Source organism: Macaca nemestrina, chromosome 13 (assembly GCF_043159975.1).
Source record: "Macaca nemestrina isolate mMacNem1 chromosome 13, mMacNem.hap1, whole genome shotgun sequence".
NCBI lineage: Eukaryota > Metazoa > Chordata > Mammalia > Primates > Cercopithecidae > Macaca > Macaca nemestrina.
The window spans coordinates 79,929,146-79,950,180 of record NC_092137.1 but is presented as its reverse complement, the minus strand read 5'-3'; the positions used below and the strand labels follow the sequence as shown (position 1 = coordinate 79,950,180).

The window sequence follows — 21,035 nt, the reverse complement described above, 5'->3', positions numbered from 1 at the left end:
CTAAAGTGAATAAAACTAATAATATTCTTAGTAAAACTTTTTGTATTTAAGTCACATTTCACTGGGTAAGATTATATACTTGTCCGCCAGGTGTTTGCTAAAATCAGACTCAAACTCTAGCTTTGAAGGCAATGAAGCATGGTGGGGATAGGTTTTATGAACAGGCATCCACTTGAAAGTAACTTCCTTAGGGGAGGTAATTGCAGGGCCTTGAAATAAAAAAATTTTTTAAAAAAGGCTAATATCCTTAAATATGGGAGACTATTTCTGCTAGCAATAGAAAGTTCAATGAGATTTGAGGGTTCAAGGTCATCGGATTTACCTACGTCTACCCAAATATCCCTATTTCAAACCCCAGAGTTCCATTCTTTCCCAATTAATACTCTAAAATGTACACAAGATCATGTGCTTTTAGTTTCACATAAGATACATGATGAGGCAGTAAATTCAACTTACAATGTAATTCTGGAATTTTCACTTTTAGGTTTGGGACGGGATTTGTGATCTTCCCTGAAACTACAATAAATGAGTGAATATTTTAAGAGCACAGTGAAATTTCCCTGGTTCCCTGACCTGCCTTGAACTAAGACTTTAAAGCATCAGGCTTGTAATTTTGTTTCTATAAGCAATCCAGTGCAGTATTAGAAAAAAAAAATCTTTCCCCGCAGTCTTTAGTAGTCATCATCACTACTATGGCAGTTGAATTCATTGACCACTTTATTTTATAGAGCCTTGCCTTATGAAGGCCTTTCATCTAAAGCAACGTCAAATAAGCTGAATGCAGTGGTTCAGTCCTAGAGACCCAGCTACTCAGGAGGCAGAGGTGGGCCAGAAGTTTAAGACCAGTTAGGAGGCCAGGAGTTTAAGACCAGCTAGACTGAGTGGTAGGGCAAGACTCTTTATCTAACAAATAAATAAATAAACAGGAAAATAAATTTTGAATAAAGCCACAACAGCTAATTTGGTAAATGTGATGTCGTGGCATGTCATGGATTAGCAGTAACCCATTTTCCACTGGTAATAAGGTCATCTTTATATTCAAACTGTACAAGCTACCTAACACAAGAATCACATCATTGAATTAACAAAACAAAACAAAACAAAAAAAACAAATGGGAGCACCTTATTGTTTTAAAACAATAGACTGTAATTTAGAGGTCTAATTCAGGAGCATTGCTACATTGTATTGAGTCTGAGAGAAGTAAAATAAAAAAGTACACCAGAGATTAGTAATTGCTGAAAGTGGCTACTTTATCAAATTCTTGGAAAACAAAAGTGACAAGATGGTGTAATCAGAGCCCAGAAGAATACTCAGTGCTTCCCTGCTAGAGTGGCTAGTTTAGACAGTGCTGAAACCATGACAAAGGAGGCCTGTAGTTTGTCCTAGAACCATGCAAGAGGTACCATTGAAGCTGAAGTTGGATTGCTGTTGGATGGAAAGGATGTAGTCACTCAAGAATGCTGCCAGAAGAAGAGCAAGAGAAAAGAACAATAGCTTATCCCTTGAGACATTCTCATCCCTCCACTAGTGTCTTCTCTTGGAAGGACTTGAGTAGAAGTCTGCTGTCAACAAAGGCTAAGGAATGCATTTTGTAGACCCCTATTCTCAGTATTTCAGAGCCGAGAAGGGTGGGGTGAGAGACAATAGACAAATACACACTGTAAGCAATATGACTTAGAAAAATCTTTCAATTGTTTCTGTGTATTTCAGTTATTCTGTGTAATTTCAATTATTCTGAGCCATTTCCCTCTAGATAAGAAGGATTCCATTTGATTCCCAGGTGAATATAAACATTTGACTCAAGTTTATTAAGCATCCACTACATAATTATTGTTTGTATCCTATAGAAATGGTGGTAAACAAGAATAATGCCTATATTCTAGAAATGGAGGTAGATAATAGGTAGACAGCAAATAAATATGTAGTATAAGTTTAGATGTTGAAAAAAGCTATGAAGTGAAGTAAAATATGATAAAGGTATAGAAGACACAGAAATTAGTGGAATTTTTCAATAGGGGCTTTGAGGAATTTCTTTCTGAAAGGTCATGAATGAGCACAGATCTGAAAAAGTATGTGAGTGTGACGGTGAATTTTATGTGTCAACATGAAAGATATTTTTGGATGAGATTGACTTTTAAATCCATGACCTTTGAGTAAACAAGAATGGCCTCCATAATGTGGGTGGTCCTCATCCAATAAGCTGAAAGCCTGAATAGAACAGAAAGGGAAATCTCCAACAGATGGCATTCGGAATTTTTCTGTACCATCGGCTGTCCTGGGTCTCCAGGCTGCTGGCCAATATTGCAGATTTTAGACTTGCCAGCCTCCATAATCACGAGTCAATTACTTACAATAAATCTTTTTCTATATATACACACACATCATATTGGTTCTGTTTCTCTGGAGAACTCTGATAATACAGCAAGTGGTGCCTGAAAGGCTCCATGTAGGAGCATTCTGGGCCTATGCTGTAGCAAATGTCAAGGTCCTAAGAAAGGAACAAGCTTGTCACAATGAAGAAACATCAAAATGGGATACTATAGCCAGTGTGGAGTGAGTGAGAGAACAGCAGCAGGTGATACGACTGGAGAGCTTTAGAGGGGTCCCATTACATAGGTGTCTCAAGAACTCTAGAGGGAGAGCTCTAGAGGGGTCCTAATAGACAGTGTCTGTGGCTACGGGAAGGATTAAGGATTTTATTCTTATTGTGATGAGAAGTCAGTAGAGTGTTTTGATCAGGCAAGAACCTAATCTAATTTTAATTTTCAACAGATCGCTGTGACTGCTATATGGAGAAGTGACGTAGGGGACACATTCAGATATACAGAGATAAGGTAACAGGGAATTGCATCAGTCTAGGAAGGATATCATGGTTGCTTTGTGAAGCCCACCCTAACTCTGACTTCAGTTTATGTGATTTAGTTTTTTTCTTATTGTTTAAGATACACTGACCTGGTTTTCTGTTACTTGCAGCTATTGTGCTCTGAGTGGGTACAAAATGTGATAGCAAGTGTATGGTGCTGAATCAAGGTAAAAGAGGTCAGTAAAAAGGATACCTTCCTCTTAAACTGGGAAGTTAATGGTCTTTGTTATGCAGTTATAAAAAAGTAATTTATAACAACACTTCTTCTGCCTTAGGAAATGATTATATACTCACAGAGGGTGGAACACAAAGATGATTGGAAAGAATCAGGATGTCAGATTGTGTTGGATTAGTCTTCCAGCCTTCACTGAGGTCTACAGTGTAGATACTGGATTAGCTTAAATTGAACGTTCTGCAAATAAGAGAAGGAATGAAAGAAAATCTCATTCTTTTCTGCCACTGGTCGGAAAAGCAAATTATTTCAAATACACTAATGTGGAGTTTGATAAGGAAAGGAATGCCAAGTCTTATCCCTAAGGTGAAGTTTTTGTTAACAATTCAGGATAATAGGAGTCATGGAAGGTTGACAAGATTAGTATACAATGTGAGCCTACTCTTCAGACCTCTTTCAAGCAAATTCTGCTAAACATTCCCAACTGAGGAAGTAGTTAGCCATGCCATTAAGAATATGCAGATAGAATTTATCTGGGGTTAATTATGAAAGTTATGGTATCCTTGTACCTAAGGGCTTGTTTGTTTGTTTTTTTTATTGCTCTGAGGCAGCCGTCAAGATAAAGGTGCCAATCAAGGTCCAAGGGAATGGACAGTGAACAGAAGCTTGTTGCGAGAAAATGAAATGATCAGAATCAGACTTTGACCAGATAAACTACTGTGGAGACCATACTTGCTAATTTTTGCATGCAAAAGATCAAAGCCTCCTAACTTTTTAAGGGAACTGTGCTGCCAAAGATATTCCAGGCCTGGCTCAAAACACTCTTTAATTACTCAAACACAGGCCACCTTCAGGCCCTCAGATTTGCACCTAGTGGGACTGGACTACAAATGCCACACCATCTCTAGAAAGGACACTCTCTTCCATGTCCATTTTCAATGTGGTCATGAAAGAAAATGGACAGAGACCCATCCTACCAGTGGAACTAAGTACTGTCAATTTGGCTAACCAAGGATCTCATTTCTCTTTCAGGTAATGAGATACTTGATATTCCTGTCCAAGAGGATGTGGTATCTACATATAGGAGGAAAGACCTACGTGTACATGTGGTGGCTGAACCATTTGATTGTGGTGAATATTGCTGAACAATTACTATTTATCAGTCTTCCTTTTCCTCTTCCTAACAGCATGACTGTGTTCATTCATGTGTCTAAGGAAACTAAAAAACAACAAAAATAGAACTGTGGCCACTGAATCAATGTGCCCCACCCTGTACTTTTATATAAGCCAATACAGTTCTTTATTTTTTAAACAAATTTGAAGCGGGTTTTCTGTTACGTGTATTCAAATTCACTTTGAAAATGATATATAAGGTTAATAATTGCATGATATACAAATGCAGATATGAGCGTAATTCCTAAAAGAGACATTACTGAGCTGAAACAAAAGGAAAGTAGTAATTTGCAAAGACAAGAGATAGAGATGATATGCAGTTTAAGTAGAATTTGGACTACCTTAGTACCATTATTTAGTGTGGGGTGTTCTAGTGGAAGATACCCTAACTCCACTTCAGTAAGAGAAGAATCAGTGGACATGGGTGTGCTACGTTAACTGTAGGACATTAAAGGGAATGAGTTAACAACACACTGAGAAATGGTTAACATTATCTGATGTAACATTATGCTATACAGAGCAGAGAATTGGAAGGGATAGAGAAATAATAGCTATGGTGACTTTAGATAACAGGAGATGAAGAAGATGACAGCAGCAGGAACAAATACTAAGAACAAGATGGGTCAATGTCATCGGCAACTAATACAGTAATATGAATAGCCAAGAGTTGAGGATACAAAATCAAAAGCCTAGAAGTAATTGAATCAATAAGCCAGAAATGTGTAAGATGATAGATGGCAACCAGCAACTGACACCCAGGCCCGGGTTGGGGAAACAGAGAGATGTTGTGAGCTGTGCTGAAAGGGAGAGTATGGGCCCCATTTAAAGAGCCTGCCGCTCCTTAGCTCCTGCGGGCCCCTTTCATGCAGGACTGTGGGATGCCATTGCTGGAGCTGCCCATTATGGTACATGCTGGATCCAGATTTTTATGAGAAAACTCCTTATTTTAAAATGTTGAAAACTATTTCAAATTTAAAACACTGTGTAGGCCTACACTAGGCAGGCCAAAAAGCAACAACAAAAAAGTATCTGTATGCTGTGTTAGGTCCCAAAGCCACCAGTTTTCTGTATCTGGCCTAGGGGAATTTTTTAGGAACAAATATTTCTCAAAGTAAACAAACCATTTTCTGAAGTTCAGCAATTCCTACAATTTTATTTATTCCTTCTTTTGTTGCTGTTAAACTTCAGTAAAGTTTAATTTTTTTTTTAATTTTAAAGTCATGTAGAACTTGAACCATTTTAATATAATTATATCTCCTTCTTTGTATAGGTAGTTCAAAGGGTAGTTATAGATAAATAAATACACATATAAAATTATATATATGTACACATGCGGTAGGGCTAAACAAAAAAAAAGATAGAAAGTACAAGTATTCAAAATTAGGAATGAGAATGGAGTTGATATCAACAGATGCAAAGATAAATATGAATACATTAATAAATCCCACAAAATAGATGACATTCTGCAAAAAAAAAAAAAAATCAGCTCATTCAAAAATAGAAATAGAACATAGTTATATGCCAGTGAGTGAAAAATTTGTCAAAGAATACACCATTGAAAGAATTTTGTCTCTATTTTTATACTTTCCAGTTGTCAACTTTACAATTTTGAGGAAAACAGTTACACTTGTAAAGTATCCATTCTCTGAAGATCCATTGTGTTTAAGATACAAACTACATTTTAGTTGCATGTAGAATATTTTCAGACTTTTTTACATTGACAAAAACTGATTTAAAAAGTTAAAATATTCATATTAACAAAAAGATGACAAGTCTAAAAAGAAAAGAATTCTAAAGCTTATAAACAGAAGTGCTAAATTTTTTTAGTAGCCTCAAAATTTGGATAACAGAAAATACTTTTCAGAATATTACTTGTTTAGAATCATTTTTCCCATTTAAAGTATACAATTCAATAACTTTTAATATATTCATAGTTGTGCAACTATCACCACTACCTAGTTTTAGAACATTTTCATTACCCCTAAAAGACATCCTGTACCCATTAGCAGTCATTTGTCATTCTTCTTATTCCCTCCTCCCTCAAACCATTAATCACCCCTCCCCATCTTAGCCATGGTAGATCCCTAGTCTAATTTCTATCTCTATATAGTTGCCAATTCTGGACATTTCATGTAAATGGAATAATAATATATATGGTCTTTTTTAACTGCCTTCTTTCACTTAGAATGTTTTCAAGATTGATCCATGTTGTGTCATGTACCCGTACTTCATTTTTTAAAGAATTACTAAAAATACTCCTTTTTCTGGATATACCACATTTTTAATCCATTTATCAATTAATAGATATGTAAGTTACTTATTTCCACTTTAGGCAATTATGAATAATGCTGCTATGAACACCTGTGTATCGAATTTTGTGTGAATGTGTTATAATTCCTCTTGAGTATACACCTAAGAATGGAATTGCTTGGTCACATGGTAACTCTGCTTATTATTTTGAGGACATGACAAACTGTTTTCCAAAGTGACTGCATCATTTTACATTTCCATCAGCAATGTATGAGGATTTCAATTTATCCACATCCTTGCCAACATGTTATTATTTTTATTTTTGGTTATAGCCATCCTAATAGGTGTGATTTGGTATCTCCTTTTGGTTTTGATTTGCATTTACCTAATGGATGATGATAAGCATCTTTTCATGTGTGCTTATTTATCATTTGTATATCTTCTTTAAAAATATATTTATTCAGATCTTCTGTCCATTTAAAAATTACATTATTCAAATTTATATTATTGAGTTGTAAATGTTTTTATATATTCCATATATAATTCTGTATCAGATACAAAATTCGTAAAATACTTTATTCCATTCTGTGGGTTGTCTTTTCCTTTTATGTGTCTTTTCCTTTTATGTGTCTTTTCCTTTTATGGTATCATTTGCAGCACAGAAGTTGTTCGTTTTTTTGTTTGTTTGTTTCGTTTTTTGTTTTTGTTTTTGTTTTGAGATGGAGTCTTGCTGTGTTGCCCAGGCTGGAGTGCAGTGGCACAATCTCGGCTCACTACAAGCTCCGCTTCCCGGGTTCACGCCATTCTCCTGCCTCAGCCTCCCAAGTAGCTGGGACTACAGGCACCTGCCACCACACCCAGCTAACTTTTTTTGTATTTTTAGTAGAGAACCGTGTTAGCCGGGATGGTCGCAATTTCCTGACCTCCTGATTGGCCCACCTTGGCTTCCCAAAGTGCTGGAAGTACAGACGTGAGCCACCGCGCCCAGCCAAAAGTTTTTAATTTCGAAAAAAATTCTTTTTTTTTTTGTTTGGTCTTGTCACTTGTGCATTTGATGTTGTCTCTAAGACATTATTGCTCAATCCAAGGGCACAAAGATTTATACGAATGTTTTTGTCTAATAACTTTATAATTTTAGCTATTCTGTATATATCTATAATTCAATTTTGACTTAATTTTTGTATAGTGCAAACAAAGAGTACAGATTCTTTCTTTGGCATGTGGATATGCATTGTTTCCAGTAACATTTGTTGAAAAAATCTTTTTTATTGAATTTTCTCAACACTTTTGTAGAAAATCAATTGGTCACTAATGTGCAGTTTTACTTCCAGAGTCTCTACTGGAATCCATAGATCTATATGTCTATTTTTATACCAGGACTACCCTGTCTTGATTACTGTAGCTTGCAGTATGTTTTTAAATCCAGAAACGCGAGTCTTCCAAATTCATGTTTCCTTTTTCAAGACTGATTTTGCTATTCTAGATCCCCTGCATTTCCACACAAATTTTAGGATTGGTTTGTCAATTTCTTAAAAAATAGGGCAGCTGGGAATTTTTATAGGAGTTGATTTGAATCAGCAGATAAGTTCAGAAGTCATCTGTTTCATGAACATGGGATATCTTAACATTTGTTTATGTCTTCTTCAATTTATTTCAATAACGTATTGTAGCATTCAGAATTCAAATATTGCACTTGTTTTGTCAAATTAATTCCTAAGTTCTTTCTTTTTAATTATATTATAAATCAATTTTTTTCTTAATTTCATTTTCAGTTTAGATTGTTCATTGTTAATATACAGAAATACAATTGTTTTCTCTATATTGATTTTCCATCCTGAAATATTGTTACCTCATTTATTATTTTAATAGTTTTTTTGTAAATTTCTTGTTATTTTAATTTTTTTTAACTTTTCTTTTGGGCTCAGGGATACATAAGCAGAAAGTTCAAAGACTGAAGGAACAAGGAACATCAGCCCATAAAGATGAGAGAATCAGAGCAAGAACTCTGGCAACTCAAAAGCCAGAGTGTCTTCTTACCTCCAAACAACCATATTGTGTCCTTTACAATGATTCTTTACCAAACTGAGATTGCTGAACTAACAGAAGCAGAATTCAAATATGGATAGAAATGAAGATCACTGATATACTGGAGGATATGAAAACTCAATTTTAGGATTTTTATGATTTTTTTTTTTTTTTAGATGGAGTCTTGCTCTGTTGCCCAGGCTGGAGTGCAGTGGTGTGGTCTCAGCTCACTGCAACCTCTGCCTACCGGGTTCAAGCAATTCTTCTGCCTCAGCGTCCTGAGTAGCTGGGACTACAGGCGTGAGCCACCATACCTGGCTAATTTTTGTATTTTTAGTAGAGATGGGGTTTCACCATATTGGGCAGGCTGGTCTCAAACTCCTGACCTCGTGATCCACCTGCCTCAGCCTGCCAAAGTGCTGGGATTACAGGCGCAGTCGGCCGATATTTTTATATACCAGATTATATCACTAGTAGAGATAATTTTACTGTCTCCTTTTCAATCTGGAGGCATTTTCTTCCTTCCTTTTTCCCTTCCTTTCTCTCCTCTCCCCTTCCCTTCCCTCCTCTTTCTTTCTACTTACTTTCTTACTTTTGCCTCTTTGTCTTGGTTAGAATTTCCTGTAAATTTTAAATAACAATGGAAAGAGCAGTTATCTTTGTTTTCTTCCTCATTTTAGAGGCTTAAGCACGGAGTTTTTGTCTATGTACCTTGTGAAGTTTAGAAAGTTCTTCCCAATCATAGTTTGTTGATGGTTTTTATAATGACAGAGCAGTTGATTTGATTGAATGCTTTTTTCTGCTTTTATTGTAATGATGTTGTGACTTTAGCTTTTTAACTATTGAGATGGTGGGTTACATTAGTTGATTTCAGATATTAAGCCAACTTTGCGTTTCTGGGAATAATCCCACTGGTTGATGATGGATAATCTGTTTTATATGTTACTAGATTCACTTTTCTAGCATTTTGGTGAGGATTTTTGCATCTATGTTGGTCTATAGTTTTCTTTTACTGTATACCTTTGTCTGTTTCTGATATCGAGGCAATAATGGTCTCAAAGGACTAATTGAGAATTGTTTTCTTCTTTAATTTTTGGAAGAGTTTGTAAAAAATGGGTATTAATACTTCTTTATATGTTTGGGCTTTTATTTCATTTTTTAAGATTTAGCATGCAAATTATGAACGTTCAAATTCAAATTTAAATCCCTTGGGCTTTCTTAATCTTTTAAATTTAGATTATAAATCTTACTATATTTTCAAGTATTGCAATCAGCTTGTACATAATTTGAACAATGTTTTGTCCTGTTTAAAATGGTTAATTACTTTCACATTTCAAAACATAATTATACATCCTATATATTTGATTTTCTTCATAAATTTCATTGTCTGATTAGATAGAAAATATACCATATTATTACATAATTCTTATAAATGCAATAAATAACTTTATGAGTACAGTGAATGTAAAATTATTTTAGATGGTCCAACACTCTAAATACATTTAGTAATACTAAACAAAATTCCATTTGTAAATTTTAAGATTAATTACAAATTCTAATATTAGAGTTAAATGTAGTTATTCTAATAGGCCACATTAAAAAATGTAGATTTACTAAAAATATAAATAGTATGAATATTATAAATAAACATAGGTACATAAAATATCAATTATTAACAGGTACTATTTAAGCACAAAATATTACTACATGATTTTGATTGTCTCAAAATAATAACGACTCTAACTATTAAATGCATACCTATTGCGATGACAAGTATATGTGGAGCTAGATAATGCATTTTTGCCTCTTTCTGGTGTTCCATCTGTACTGCAGTGTCTAGACATCTGAAATCTACATTTCCCAGATGTCCTTACAATCAGGGTCCCGAGTGCAAATTTGTTTCATCATATAGAGGTACTTGAATCAGATTTTTAAAACCTAAATAAGAACAGGGCCATCTTCTTACACATGTTTCTGTTGCTGCTTAAAAGCATGGTTGTATCTAGGTACTAGCTCCGTGGGTTTGGTGAGGCAATGGTGTGGTAGCAGCAGCAGCTTCCCAAATCTCTCTCTTCTACAGGGATATGATCCTGAACTCAACAGTTCTAGTAATAGGTCCAGATTTCACATCTTTCTGATGGAAAGGAGGTTATAACTCTTCCGGAGACACGGTTCAGAGTTACTTTTCTGAGAAGCTTTCCTCAGGACCCTCTCTAGAGCCAAGCCCTCCACCTCTTCCAGGGATTGTTTAAAGGCCCAATTCCCAGTAATAAATCCCTTTATGCCTAACATACCTAAAATAGTTTCCATTTCTGTTTCTTGAATTCTGTTAACTTTGGCTATTTAAATCTAAATCTTCTTGGTGTTTGAAGTTATATTCTCAACAAAGATGATCTATTCTCTTCAAATTACCTAAGATTTCTAACAAGTAAACATTTAAGCCGCATATGAGTCCTGGAGTAGCAGATGACAGATTGATTCTTCTACTGCCCAGATTGCCACACTGAGCCCCCTTTTTCAGTCATGTTGTGATGGGCTTCAAAGTCATATGCAAGTTAAACTATAAATAAAATGGATACTTAGAAGAATAAAAGTATAAAACAATGAACTTATAAGAAGTGAAGTTCAGACCTGTACAGAGTAGGCAGACAACAAATGTTATTGAAAGATGAATTAGTGAACTCCAGATTATTTTCAACGTTTTTTTTCTTCCTCCTCTATAATTTTGCAGGGTTTTCATCCATTTCTGTGCTTTGATGGGAAGCTCGCTCTGATACAATCATTAGAGTTTCGCAGAAATTTTATGGGCCATGACAATGCATATAACCACTTCTACTACTAATATCCTCATGTCATAATGGGGTATGGGGGAAACAGCAATTATATTCTCCTGGATTCTGCTGGGAAGTATGTCCAAAACTTCTGCTCTTACAAGATTCTCTAAAATGTCTGGTTCTTCTGGCATCCTTGTCTCCTCTAAGCGATCATAACATTTCTCAAGATCAACAGAAAAATAAACGCCTTTGAATAAATAGTTCTTCTTCAAAATGAATTATTTCCAGTGAACTTTAAAGTCTAAGGCCTGAGTGTCAGAAGTCTAAGTCTTTGCATCTCACACATTTCAATAACCAATCATTGTGGTCTTTTTGCCTCCTGTATTCGGTTGTAATAACTCTTTCTTGAAACAATAGATTCTTCATTATATTTAATGGTCTAAAAGATGGATGGTCATGTTGTAGGCAGAAATTACTGGGAGTGAGAGGGAAATAATCCAAACCTCAAAATACTGAATGTATAGCATATTGATGCAGTTTAAAGTGGAAACCCTTTTCTGGGAGTCTTCAGAGCAGTACTGACTCACATTGAGTTTATCATAAAAAACACAAGATTGGATGTGCAGCATCCAATGACAGATGGCTACAGAGGTGAAGGAGAACTCCACTCCCCAGGGCAAATTGAAAACACACCTCAGAAATGGAATTATCCACAGCAAAGATAGACAGGTATTTGAAGGTACAGGGTCAAAGAATATGCCAAACTGACATTTTTATGCAAGCTTAAATTCTGATTCTACAGGTAGGTTAAAAGCGCAAGAAATTGCAGGTAGTATATATATTATGCATGGTCAGCTTGAGCAATATTGAAATCTGGGAATATCAAGGCATGACTCCATAGACTGGATGGAAATACGGAAGGCAAGATCCAGAATATTTTATTGATGAAATTGGCAAGAACTAGGCCACCAGATGAATGAGCTGGGCTTCAGTCCTAGAATATTAAGCAAGCGAACAGCAGAGTACAGAGTGGAGATCAATGCATAAACTGAAAATTACAGTGACAATGAGACGAGTGGGCATGAGTATTCCCTGCCAAGAGAAGTAGGACCTAGAAACAGGAGGTCTTACTTTTTGCCCTTGTCTACTCTCCACATATTCCCACTCTGGGTAAAGGGAATACTAGTCTGATTAAATCAGATTCCAGAATAATGATTTTGCCTAGTTACTTAGAAATTGGGTTATACTACATCAGATGTTCATAAACATAGACATGCCTCACTCTGTTTTCCTTCCTTCCTCGAATTCTCTGGCATTTCTTTTCATTATACAATAGAATAAGCAAAATGAGCCGGGGTCTGCCTCCTTGGGGTAGATACAGTTATCCTATTCTTTCTCTTTGTAATGAAAAGAACAAATTGTTTAAAGAAGGTACTGATTAATTTTAAGTTTTAGTAGTGTTTGGACATCAACTCCAAGCCCTGTTTACCAGAAAGCCCTACATTATCTGAGGGTACAAGCCTAGATCACAATAATTAAGTGATGCCTTGTTTCTCATTTGCCATTATTCTTATGTAAATATACCTTTCCTCCATGAAATCACAGGGAGGAAGGACAACTGAAATAGAAAATGATTTAGGTATCCCCAAGTCTCTTGACTATAATCCCATTTTAAGACCATCTAGTCAGGCTCTGGACACTTGGGATTAAAATGTAATTTCAGGACATATTTAGTGCCTAAAAATTAGCAAAGGAAAAATTTGATATCAGTTACCATACCATTCTTATAGAGAAAATAATGAGTAAATAACTGGACAGAAATCACATTGAGAAAAAGATAATAAAAGAGAATGAAAAGGGACCAAGTAAACATGATTATATTTAAGAGAACAATAGGAGACACAGCAGATAATAGAGTAGAAGCAGTAGGAGCAATACAAAGAGAACCGAAAGTGCCATGGAAGTCGATAAAGGAGAGAATGGAGAATGAGAAAACTGTCAGCCTGGTTCCATGCTACAGAGATAAAGTAGAGGGGAAAACAGATAAAAGGTTAATTAGATTTAGGAACTAAAATATTGTGGACAACTTTGGACATGCAATTTCAATAGAATGGTAGTGATATAAACAATTGCTAAGAGCTAGAATGGAAACAAGGAAATGTAGGCCCAACTTCTAGTGAAAAGAGAGAAGGGAGAGGCTTTTTCAGGAGGGCTGGAAAGTGATGAAACCAATAGTATGAAAGTAGAGCCTAAGATTGGTATAAAATTTGCATAGGATTAAAAATGCTTTCAAGAAATTGTTTGTTGAGAACAGCCCAGTGAAAAGATCTTAAGTAATACATTGAGAACAGCCCAGTGGAAAGATCTTAAGTAATAATACAAAAGTTATGCTATAATCCAGAAGGTTTTAAAGGAAGTGAATGTCACAGATGAACAATGTCTGTCGTATGCTCTGATATACCAGCCTAACAACCTTGAAAGATACTCAGTTACTTAGTCAAATGAGTTGATTTTGGTAGGTCATGCTCAGTGTCCACCTATGTTGGTTCTTGGTTATCATTTCTGTCCTCAGGAACAAGATGTTTGATAATCTATCCTATACTTTTTGTCCAAATCAGTGAACACTTATTGACATTGACCTTCACTGCAGAATAAGTTGAATTCTACTCATCAGAGGGCCACACATGTGTTTGAACTGTCTTTTATTTATTTATATTTTTTGAGATGGAGTTTCACTCTTGTTGCCCAGGCTAGAGTGCAATGGCACAATCTCAGCTCACCACAACCACTGCCTCCTGAGTTCAAACGATTCTCCTGCCTCAGGCTCCCGAGTAGCTGGGATTACAGGCATGTGCCACCACAGCCGGCTAATTTTATATTTTAGTAGAGACAGGGGGTTTCTCCATGTTGATCAGGCTAGTCTCGAACTCCTGACCACAGGTAATCCGCCTGCCTTGGGCTCCCAAAGTGCTGGGGTTACACTGTCTGTCTTTTCTAACATCCCAGATCTTTCACTTTAAAAATGAAGAACTAGGACCAGAGAGTATGTTACTGATCCCCGAATTATTAAACACTTTGTGTCACAAGCCAAAGTCAGGTACACTTTCTGATTTATTCTGAAGAATTTTATTTTGCTTTATTTTCAATTTATTATTTACTTAATATTCATAACTTACTCTTTTAGTTATCTATTAATATATAATAAATGAATCCTAAAACATGGTGGCTAAAAGCCAGCATTGATTATTCCCTCTTTCATTGTTTTCTGGGTTAACTGTGTTCATTTGTGTAGTTCTCACTCAGAATTTGTCCATGCAGTGATAGTGAGACGTGAGGAGCTGGAGTCATCTGCTCCCCAAATCAGCTGATGGTGTCAAATGGCTGACTCACATGATGGTGGCTGAAGGCTGAGAGCTCAGCTGCAGCTGACCACTGGAGCACTTGCACGTGGCCTCTGTGGGTTATTTAGGCAACTCCCAGTGTGCTATCTGGGTTCCCAGATGGAGCTCTCCAAATGAGCACCGCAAGAGGCCACAGAGTATGTTACAAGGTCTCTTATGAACAAGGCTTAAGAGTCCCAGAGTGTTCACTACATTGTATTTACCAAGCCAGCCACTTAGGCCACTGATACAAGGTTAGGGAAATTAGTCTCTATTTTTTATACGAGAAGCAGCATGTTTATATGGAAAGAAACAAATTGGTGGAATTCATCTTAGGGTACCATCTCCCATATCCACTTATGTTTACAATAACTAAAGATACTTATTTTGCAATGTATAGAATATTTACAATCTTCCCCCTAGACTTGCTATGTCTATTGACAGTTTCTCATTCATCATCAAATCTACTGTTACAAGATCATGAAAATGAAAACATATTAAATTTCCAAACTTAAGATGGTTACATGTTAGTGCATCTTTTAAACTGTTTTGGAATTATTGGCTAAAGTTTTTAAAAAGCATTAGTAGATTTTTAAATTTATAATGTTTTCCTCTTATCTAGATAATCGAGCAGAACTTCTATGAAGTAAATACACACCTATTTTTTCTCTGTAGCATGCTACCTATATGTAGCATGATTTGCTAAAGTACTTTTTCTTGGTATTGTTGCTACAAAACAGACTTAAAAATATTTTGCCAATTTAAATTATACCAGCAATATGAAAGTTAATCTTGCCTGAATTTTCAGCTTGTCAGTATAATCATTTTAAACCAGTTTTCACTTTTATTTGAGTCCTAATTATTCTTAATTGAGTTCTGAACTTCTCATGGCCAAAAATGATTCTACTCTCCACTTATATGATGGTCATAAAAAAAAATCATCAGGTTCTCTGAGTTAAATCTTTTTTTTCCTCAAGAAAATAGAAAATTTGCAAGATATCCAGAATAAAGTTATAAACTTCCTATTTAGGAAAAGAGGACTATGCATGACATGACTACCACAAAAATCACATTTCAAAACATGAAAAGAGATCCTGAATCTAAAATAAACGGGAGATGTTGCCTGTACTCAGCAATGAGGCTTACATCAGTTGCTGGCATCATTTTTCCATCTTCATTGATACTGTCCAACCTACCAAAGCATGAAAATAAAGGCTACTGGGTAGATAGAGAAAGCAACTGTGTGGCAGTCAGAGTTGTGACTCTGCTGCTGTCAATGCATATCATGGGATGTTTTGTGCCTCTTTTCCACATCCAAACAAGGTTAATAAAACCTGACCTTGCTTTAATATGGTCATTAGAATGATGAAATAAAATGAGATGTCAAAGCAATTTGCAAACTTAGGAGCAGTATAAAATATACTTTCTTATGATTGTCCCAAAATAAATTTCTAGTGTGTATACAGATTGTACATTAATTTGTTAGGTAGAAACATTTTTGTTTAGCATGAGTAGCAACAATTTAAAGTGAATCTCCAAAAGCTGCTGATTTCTTGGCATCCCCTTAGTTTAAAATAGCTCTTCTATTAGATGCACAGTCCCCAGATAAATTGCATGCTGTGATTCTATTATTTGTTTAAATTAAAGAAAAGTTGTGGTTTTTTTTTACTTAGTATAAAAGCATTCCTTGATCATAGGAAGAAAATTTAAATGTACAAATAGATCTTTTGAAAAAAGAAGCATATTATTCTATTACACAAAGTAACAACCATTAACCATTTGGTCTATTTCTGTAAATATCCATCTATAACCTTCATATAGATAAATACAGAGAAAGAGAAAGAGATGAATATATATGGTATATCTGTTTTATTTCTAGCTCTTTCTATGTAACAATGTAATATGTTCTGGAAAATGAAGCATGGCTGGTAAAGGTTTTAGAATCTCCCCTATTTTCAAATTTTTATAGAGATAGCACAGGTAATTTGGACAAGAAATTTCTGTCCTCATTAGGATAAATCATAGAAAATGACATTCAATTAATGGAAATCTTAAAGAATTATCAAGCAAGAGTAGTGTAAGAGGAGTAAGGAAAGTAATGTGTTGTAGACCCGCCATTGCTGACCACACTCTTTAGAAGCTTCCTGTGGACTACACTATGCTTAGGAGAGCCTACGGCCACCAGCTGAGCTCAGGATATCTCACTTACAGAAGTATTCTTGTACAATACATCTGAGAAGAAACGTGTCCATCTTTCATCTCAAGCACCTCGCCCTTGCAGAGGAAGACCAGTTGGTTACCTGCTTCTAGCTAGTACCCTGAGAGAAAGACCAACCATGTTGAAACCAGAAAAGGAATTTCTACATTAAATTAAATTTTTACCTAATTGCTTCTAGCTGCATTTAGGGAGGAATCCTATGTTTTGTTTCTACTTATCTGTGTAGGTCAGAGTTTGGAGTCAGACCCACTTAGCCCACCTCACCATGCTTTAAGGTCAAGGCAGGTCAGCAAAAAGGGATTGGCAATCTACATAACTGCTCATGAAAGCTATATCAGCCACTGTTTCTAAACAAGCCACACATTTACCTAATTAATTATTTATATTTTATTATATTTTTTGCAACAGGGTCTCACTCTGTCACCCAGGCTGGAGTGCAGTAGTGCTATTATGGCTCACTGCAGCCTCGACCTCCTGGGCTCAGGTGATCTTCCTACTTCAGCCTCCCAAGTAGCTTGAAGGAGAGGCACATGCTACCACGCCCAGTTAATTTTTGTATTTTTTTAATAGAGATGGGGTTTTGCCTTGTGGCCCAGGCTGATCTTGAATTCTTGGGATCAAGTGATCTGCCTGTCTCAGCCTCCCAACCATACATGTATTTTTAAACCCTGAAGTCCGTTGCATGCTTGACTTATCATTATGGTGTTTTATGTTGATATTCAAAATAGACACTATGAAAAGAAGTCATTATATGAAAAACACATTTGCACACGCATGTTTATAGCAGCATAATTTGCAATTGCAAAAATATGAAACCAGCCCAGATGCTCATCAGTCAACAAGTGGATAATGAAAATGTGGTATATTTTCACCATGGAATACTACTCAGCCATAAAAATAAATGAAACAAGAGCATTCGCAGCAACCTGGATGGAGGTGAAGACCCTTATTCTACGTGAAATAACCCAGGAATGGAAAATCAAACATCATACGTTCTCACTTCTAAGGGAGTTAGGCTATAAGGATGCAAAGGCGTAAGAACAATACAATGGACTTTGGAGACTCAGGGGAAAGGGGTAGGAGGAAGATGAGGGATAAAAGACTACATATTGGGTACAGTGTACACTGCTCAGGTGCCAGGTGCACCAAAATCTCAGAAATCACCAGTATGTAACTTATCCATGTAACCAAACACCACCTGTTCCCCAAAAACCTGAAATAAAACAATAAATTAATTAAAAAACAAAACAAAACAGCATTGCATGCTGCAGAGAAATCGTTCATGAAAGGAAGAGTCAGTTGATCTGGCAAATTTTATTGTTGTCTTATTTTAAGAAATTGCTACAGCCACCTCAACTTTCAGCAACCATTACCCTGATCAGTCAGCAGATATCAACATTAAGGCAAGAGTCTCCACCTGCAATAAGTTTACAACTCACTGAAGGGTCAGATGATCAATAGCATTTTAACAATTTTTTTAAATTATAAAAAAGGTCCTATGAAGAATGTGTAAACATCACATTGAATGACCTTCCTTCATATAGTCACACAGCTCATAATATTATCTTTTTTGTGTGTGGGAAACTTTCTTCACTTCTGAATATCTCAGCTTTCTCTATCTTATTTTCTTTTTTATTTGTTTTGATGGAACTTGTCATCATATAAAATACTATACACTTAAATTATTTCTTTTAGATTCTATTATCTCTCCAAACCCCATTTAAACATAAGCTCTATGAGGACAGAAACTTTTGTCTTTTTTATTCAGTTGTGTATTTCCATTTGTAGAACAAATCTAGCACACAATACGTAATCAATACATAGTTGTTGAGTAAAGAACTGAACAAGTGGACTCACAGGATATTGTTGCAACTTTATGTTTTCCTTCCACCATCTGTTTACATTTATTCTGTGAAGCTAGTTTATATCATCCCCTTGAGTGAATTTGTGGGAGGCCCTATAAACCTTATAAATGCTCTCATGTATAGAAGGTCCTCTGGTAACTCTGGTAATAATCATAGTTTTATCTCTTACTTCAGAAATTCATATATAAAATTCAATAATAATAAAAAAACTGAAAACCACGATTTATATAGAGGACTTCACTTCACTCCCAGTTTGAGACTGATGATGTAGGAAAAAGAAATATGTTAGGAAAAGTTGATTGTGTTAGTCTTCACTGAGTATTTTAAGTGTGCCCTAAGTGGTTTTCCTTTCTGTGAACCTTTCCTGTGAACCTTTCCTGTGAAAGGAATGTATATTCTACCTTGTTGAATTCAGGAATGTCAAAGTGCCATAAGGGGCTTCTTACATGACCCCTACTGGTCCCTGTTCCTGGTATTCACTCTCTTATGAAATATCTTTCCCTTGAAAATGGGCTGAACCTAGTGATTTGCTTGAAATGAATAAAAAAGTGATATGATGTTACTTCCATTACCAGGTGTAAAAGATTGTGACCTCCATCTTTCTGGTATTCTCTTTTAGGCTCTTCCTGTGTTCTAGGTCTGAGAAAGAGGGTCACCTGGCAAGGGACTGGCAGCAGCCTGACATCAACATTCAGCAAGAAACTGAGGTCCTTGGTCCAGCAGCCCATGGGGAACTGGATCCTCCCAACAATTACTGAGTAAGCTCAAAATCAGATCCTGTCCCATTTGAACCTTCAGATGATGGAGGTTCTGGCTGACATGTTGATTGCAGCTCTTGAGAGAACCTAAAGAAGAGGAGCTGGTAATGATGTGCCCCATTTCTGGCCCATAGAAACTAGCAGACAATAAGTCTGCATGGTTTTAAGCCACTAAATTCTGAGGTAATTTGTTATGCGGTAATAACTAACCAATAGATGAGGGCACTTGCTTTGGCCAATGAAATGTAGATGGGGAGATGGATGTCATTTCTTTGAGGAGCTTTAAAACTTAGTGTATTGCTCAACATATTTCTTTTCATTGTGTCATGTCAACTGGTGACGTTCCAGGTGGTGGCTGGATTCTGCCAGGAAGGCACATGTAGCAGAGCCACAAGCCAATATGCAATGGACACATAGCATACATGGGAAGTAAACTTTTGTCTTACAAGCTGCTAAGATTTGGTGATTATTTGTTGAATCAGCATGCACTAGCTCAGGATTTGTCCGTGTTAGTGGTATTGACAGTCTGCTGGTTGATTCTATGTTGTAAGAAGCTTTGCTATGCATTGTATGACTTTCAGCTGCATCCCTGACCACTAGCCACTGGACGCCAGCAGCATTGCCCATGCCCTCCTCCACCTTGTCAGTCCATGGTCACCGAAACTGTCTTCAGACATCACCAAAAAGCCCTTGGGGATGAAATCATCCTTGTCTGAGAACCACTATTCTAGTCTATCCTGACTGATAAGGTCAGTTCTCTCTCTTCCTCACTGTCTGTAATTCTCTTGGCATAAATGAATTATTTTGCCCTGACTGAATGCTGGTGAATCCTTCTTTAGCTGCTAGTCATACCTAAATTCTTTCTAATATAGGCTTTTTACCTCTTCGAATAGAGTTCTGATATAGGAACTGGAATAATATGATGCTCTCATGTTTCGGTGTATGACCCACATCCAGTTAAAAAAAAAAAAAAAAAAAAAAACCTTTAACCTGAGTAAATTTTGGAAATCTAGGCTGATCACAAGGTGTCACTACCAGAATAGCTGTGCTGCCACAATTCCTAAGCCTTTATATTTTTCAGGCTCGTTCCAGGAACTAGCCCACATTTCCAAATCCCTGGTACACTGTGCAAACTCCTAACTGATGTAGTTGAAGCCCTTCCCATTAGGTTTGGGGTCAGGAGAAATCACCCTTCATCCCTGTGTGTGTGTATGGAAGAGAGGTGAAGATAATTCTCCAAGGAAATGTATTTCTCATGTAATCTCCAACTCCCAATCCTTTTAGACTCTTGATGTTAGCTAGGGATTAAAATCACAAAACTAGCTTTAAAATTCTTGATGACCTTCCATTTCGAATGCAATCTCTATTGTTATGAACCGTCAACTGAAATTGACACTGAAGTAAATGCATTATAGCATTCATTATAATAGTATATGTTCTGAATTAATTCATAGTATTTTAAAATTCTGAAAATAAAAATCATACTCTGAATCTATGCCACAACACAGTCTGTTCAGCTCAGCTGACTGAAAGCATCATTTTCACTTTGGGTGTAA

The 21,035-nt window shown here is 36.1% G+C and overlaps 1 protein-coding gene across 3 annotated transcripts in view; it reads right to left on the bottom strand.

Moving 5' to 3' along the window:
- The window catches only part of LOC105465339 (catenin alpha 2), a 1,482,339-nt gene that overhangs the window by 1,180,462 nt on the left and 280,842 nt on the right, over nt 1-21,035 (bottom strand). Inside the window, exon 3 of one of the 3 annotated variants that reach the window (XM_071077395.1) lies at nt 3,159-3,276. The exons of the other annotated variants lie outside the window; for them this stretch is intronic. The gene's annotated coding sequence lies outside the window, so the exon portion shown is untranslated. The remainder of the gene's footprint in view (nt 1-3,158; nt 3,277-21,035) is intronic. 3 annotated transcript variants of the gene reach the window in all.